The sequence below is a fragment of the Macaca mulatta genome, chromosome 14 (assembly GCF_049350105.2).
Source record: "Macaca mulatta isolate MMU2019108-1 chromosome 14, T2T-MMU8v2.0, whole genome shotgun sequence".
Lineage (NCBI taxonomy): Eukaryota > Metazoa > Chordata > Mammalia > Primates > Cercopithecidae > Macaca > Macaca mulatta.
In genome coordinates this window covers 46,463,528-46,469,754 of record NC_133419.1, presented here as the reverse complement: position 1 = coordinate 46,469,754, position 6,227 = coordinate 46,463,528, and positions in this window count along the sequence as shown.

The window sequence follows — 6,227 nt, the reverse complement described above, 5'->3', positions numbered from 1 at the left end:
GCAAGAAAGCTAAGAACCTTGATAAAAGGTTACAGGAACTGCTAACTAGAATAACCAGTATGGGGAGGAACATAAGTGACCTGATGGAGCTGAAAAACACAGCACAAGGACTTTGTGAAGTATGCACATGTATCAACAGCTGAATCAATCCAGCAGAAGAAAGAATATCAGAGATTAAAGATCAACTTACTGAAATAAGGTGTGAAGACTAGGTTAGAGAAAAAAGAATGAAAAGGAACAAACAAAACCTCTAAGAAATATGGGACTATGTGAAAAGACCAAACCTATGATTGATTGGTGCAACTGAAAGTGACGAGGAGAATGGAACAAAGTTGGAAAACACCCTACAGGATATTATTCAGGAGAACTTCACCATCCTAGCAAGACAGGCCAACATTCAAATTCAGGAAATAGAGAGAACACCACTAAGATATTCCTTGAGAAGGGTAACCCCAAGACACATAATTGTCAGATTCTCCAAAGTTAAAATGAAGTAAAAAATATTAAGGGCAGCCAGAGAGAAAGGTTAGGCTATCTTAAAGAGAAGCTCGTCAGAATAACAGTAGATCTCTCTGTAGAAACCCTACCAGCCAGAAGAGAATGGGGGCCAATATTCAACATTCTTAAAAAAAAGTATTTTCAACCCAGAGTTTCATATCCAGCCAAACTAAGCTCCATAAACAAAGGAGACATAAAATCCTTTCCTGACAGGCAAATGCTGAGGGATTTTGTCACCCCCAGGCCTGCCTTACAAGAGCTCCTAAAGGAAGCACTAAATATGGAAATGAAAAACTGGTACCAGCCACTACAAAAACACACCAAAATATAAAGACCAATGACGCTATGAAGAAACTGAATCAATTAATGTGCAAAATACCCAGCTAGCATCATGAGGACAGGATCAAATTCACACATAACCATATTAGCGCTAAATGTAAATTGGCTAAATGCTCCAATTAAGAGACAAGGATGGGCAAATCAGATAAAGAGTCCAGACCCATAGGTGTGCTGTATTCAGGAGACCCATCTCATGTGCAAAGCCACTTAGGTTCAAAATAAAGGAATGGAGGAATATTTACCAAGCAAATGGAAAGCAAAAAAAAAAAAAAAAAAAAAAAAAAAAAAAAAAAAGCAGTGGTTGCAATCCCACTCCCTAATAAAACAGGCTAAAAACCACAGAAAAAAAAGCAAAGGAGGGCGTTACATAATGGTAAAGGGATCAATGCAACAAGAAGAGTTAACTATCCTAAATATATATGTACCCAGTACAGGAGCACCCATACACCCATACTCATAAAACAAGTTCTTACAGACCTACAAAGAGACTTAGATTCCCACACAATAATAGCAGGAGACTTTTACACCCCACTGTCAATATTAGATAGATCAACAAGACAGAAAATTAACAAGTATATTCAGGACTTGAACTCAGCTCTGGACCAAGTGAACCTAATAGACGTCGACAGAACTCTCCACTCCAAATCACAGAATACACATTCTTCTCAGTGCCACATAGCACTTATTCTAAAATTGAACACCTAATTGGAAGTAAAACACTTCTCAGCAAACACAAAATATTGGAAATTATAACAAACAATCTCTCCGACGACAGTGTATTCAAATTAGAACTCAGGATTAAGAAACTCACTCAAAACTGCACAGCTACAAAGAAGTAGAACAAGGTGCTCCTGAATGATTACTGGGTAAATAAAAAAATGAAGGCACAAATAAAGAAGTTCTTTGAAACCAATGAGAACAAAGAGACAACATACCAGAATCTCTGGGACACAGCTAAAGCAATGTACCAGATTCTCTGGGACACAGCTAATAAAGAAGTTCTTTGAAATCAATAAGAACAAAGAGACAATGTACCAGAATCTCTGGGACACAGCTAAAGCGGTGTTAAGAGGGAAATTTATAGCACCAAATGTCCACATCAGAAACTAAAAAAGCTTGAAATCAACACCCTAACATCACAATTTAAAAAACTAGAGAAACAAGAGCAAGCAAATTCAAAAGCTAGCAGAAGACAAGAAATAACTAACATCAGAGCAAAACTGAAGGAGATAGAGACACCAAAAACCCTTCAAAAAAATCAGTGAATCTATGAGCTAGCCATAGCCATAATGTTTTTTTGAAAACATTAACAAGATAGATAGACCACTAGCTAGACTAGGAAAGAAGAAAAGAGAGAAGAATCAAATAGACACAATAAAATGATAGAGGGGATATCACCACTGATCCCACAGAAATACAAACCACCATCACAGAATACTATAAACAACTCAAAGCAAATAAACTAGAAAATCTAGAAGAAATGGATAAATTCTTGGACACATACACCCTCCCAAGACTAAACCAGGAAGAAGTTGAATCCCTGAATAGACCAATAACAAGTTCTGAAATGGAGGCACTAATTAATAGCACACCAATGAAAAAAAGCCCAAGACCAGAGAGATGGACAGACAAATTCTACCAGAGGTACAAAAGGAGCTGGTACTGTTTCTTCTGAAACTATTCCAAACAATAGAAAAAGAGGGACTCCTCCCTAACTCGTTTTATAAGGTCAGCCTCATCCTGATACCAAAACCTGGCAGAGACACAATAAAAAAAGAAAATTTCAGGCCAATGTCCTTGAGGAACATCAGTGCAAAAATCCTCAATAAAATAATGGCAAACTGAATCCAGCAGCACATCAAAAAGCTTATCCATCATGGCCAAGTTGGCTTCATCCCTGTGATGTAAGACTGGTTCAACATACACAAATCAACAAGTGTAATCCATCACATAAACAGAACCAATAACAAACACCACGTGATTATCTCAATAGATGCAGAAAAGGCCTTTGATAAAATTCAACATCCCTTCATGTTAAAAACTCTCAATCAACTAGGTATTGACAGAACATATCTCAAAATAATAAGAAGTATTTACGACAAACACATAGCCAATGTGATACTGAATAGGCAAAAACTGGAAACACTTCCTTTAAAAACCAGAAACGACAAAAATGCCCTGTCTCACCACTCATATTCAACATAGCATTGGAAGTTCTGGCCAGGGAAATCAGGCAAGAGAAACAAATGAAGGATATTCAAATAGGAAGAGAGGAAGTCAAATTGTCTCTGTTTGCAGATGACATGATTATATATTTAGAAAACCCCATAGTCTCAGCCACAAAACCTTAAGCTGATAAGCAACTTCAGCAAAGTCTCAGGATACAAAGTCAATGTGTAATAATTACAAGCATTTCTATACACCAATAATAGACAAGCAGAGAGCCAAGTCATGGGTAAACTCCCACTCACAATTGCTACAAAGAGAATAAAAGGCCTAGGAATACAATGTACAAGGGATGTGAAAGATCTCTTCAAGGAGAACCAAAAACTACTGCTAAAGGAAATGAGAACACAAACAAATGGAAAAAAATTCCATTCTCATGAATATGAAGAATCAGTATTGTGGAAATGGTCATACTACCCAAAGTAATTTATAGTTTCAGTACTATTCCCATCAAGCTACCATTGATTTTCTATGCAGAATTAGAAAAAAACTACTTTAAATTTCATGTAAAACCAAAAAAGAGCCTGTATAGTCAAGACAATTCTAAGCAAAAGGAACAAAGCTGGAGGCATCACACTACCTGACTTCAAACTATATCACAAGTCCACAGTAACCAAAACAGCATGGTACTGTTACCAAAACAGATATAGAGACCAGTGGAACAGAACAGAGACCTCAGAAATAACACCACACATCTACAACTATCTGATTTTCGACAAACCTGACAAAAATAAGCAATGGTGAAAGGATTCCATATTTAATAAGTGGTGCTGGGATAACTTGCTAGCTATATGCAGAAAACAGAAACTGTACCCCTTCCTTACACCATATATATAACTGAAGATGGATTAAACACTTAAATGTAAAGGCCAAAACCATAAAAACCCTAGAAGAAAATCTAGGCAATACTATTCAGGACATAGGCATGGGCAACGACTTCATGATGAAAACACCAAGAGCAATTGCAACAAAAGCCAAAATCGACAAATGGGATCTAATTAACCTAAAGAGCTTCTGCACAGCAAAAGAAACTATCATTGGAGTGAACAGGCAACCTACAGAATGGTAGAAAATTTTTGCAATCTCACCATCTGACAAAGGTCTAATATCCAGAATTTACAAGGAAGTTAGACAAATTTAAAAGAGGAAAACAACCCCATCAAAAAGTGGGTGAAGGATGTGAATAGACACATCTCAGAAGAAGACATTTATGCAGGCAACAAATGTATGAAAACAAGCTCATAATCACTGATCATTAGAGAAATGCAAATCAAAACCACAATGAGACACCATCTCATGTCAGTCAGAGTGGTAATTTAAGTTAGGAAACAACAGATGCTGGAGAGGCTGTGGAGAGAAATAGGAATGCTTTCACACTGTTGGTAGGTGTGTAAATTAGTTCAACCATTGTGGAAGACAGTGAGGAGATTTCTCAAGGATGTAGAACCAGAAATACCATTTGACCCAGCAATCCCATTACTGGATATATAGCCAAAGGATTATAAATCATTCTAGTATAAAGACACATGCACATGTATGTTTACTGCAGCACTATTTTTACAATAGCAAAGACTTGAAATCAACCCAAATGCCCATCAATGATACACTGGATAAAGAAAATGTGGCACATACACACATATACACTATGGAATACTATGAAGTCATAAGAAAGAATGAGTTCATGTCCTTAGCAGGGACATGGACGAAGCTGGAGGCCATCATTCTCAGCAAACTAACACAGGAATAGAAAACCAAACAACGCATGTTCTCAATCATAATTGGGAGTTGAAAAATGAGAACTGTTGAACACAGGGAGGGGAACATTATACACAGCGGCCTGTCAGGCGGCGGGCAGGAAGGGGAGGGAGAGTATTACGACAAATACCTAATGCACGTGGGGCTTAAAACCTAGATGATGGGTTGATAGGTGCAGCAAACCACCATGGCAGATGTATACCTATGTTAGAAACCTGTGGATTATGCACATGTATCCCAGAACTTAAAGTAAAATAAAAAAGTCTGTACACATATGTGTGTAGCTGCTTTATTTATAAATGCCACGTTAGAAAAAACAGCAATGTCTTTCCACTTGTGAATAGTGAAACAAAGCATAGTAAATCCATACAATGGAACACTACTCAGTAGTATAAAAAAGTCAGCAATAAGCTATTGATACCTGCAAAAAGTTGGGTGGATCCTGAGGACATTATACTACATGAAAAAAGCAAAAGTCAAAAGATTAGATACTATATGATTCCATTTATGTAACATTTTTGAAATGATGAAATTATAGAGATGAAGAATAGATCAGTCATTAGAGGAATTTGGGAAGAAGCATACTGTGGGTGTGACAGCAGGAGGAGCCCAAGGGAAATCTTTGTGGTGAAGAAACTCTTTTATATTCAATGTGATTGTGGTTATGAATCTACACCTGTGACAAAATGTTATGGAATGAAACATAGAGGAATATCTCACTCCAAAAACGAGTGCATGCAAATACTGCTAAAATTTAGTAAGCTGGTGCTATAGATATTTAGTGAAATTTGCTAAGTGTAGATAATTAGATGGTATCAATGTCAATTTCCTGGTTTTGACAGTACATTTATTTAACATGTAAGTATTGCTGTAGATTGGGTGGTGGGCATACAGGAACTCTTTGTACTGTTTTCGTAACTTCTTCATAGTCCACAATTAATTCTGAATGAAAACTTAAAAACAAAGTCCTGTTCATTGTATGGACTTATCTCCATGCATATTGAAGTCACCAAGAATGAGGACATGGGGTATGCTGGAAGGAAGTTTGTAAACCAGGCACATAGGCTAGAAGATAATGTAGTAAGCATTAACAGACACCTTCCACAAAATTAAGCACATACTAAATTTTTAATCATATTTGTTTCCAATAACTCTTAAAATGAATACATATACTTTTACAGACACAACTTAAGGCTGAATCATGCATCTCTACTCTCAGCAATAATTGTACATGTCTTTGATAAGAAGGCAAGGGTACCTGCACACCTAGAATGGGAATAACAACTTTCTTCAACTTCAGAACATCTGAGATTCATATGTATTATTCTGTCACTTGTGTACCAGGATGTTAAAACAGGATTATTAAGCTAAATATCAAGTCACTATAGATATTACATTACAAAGAGATG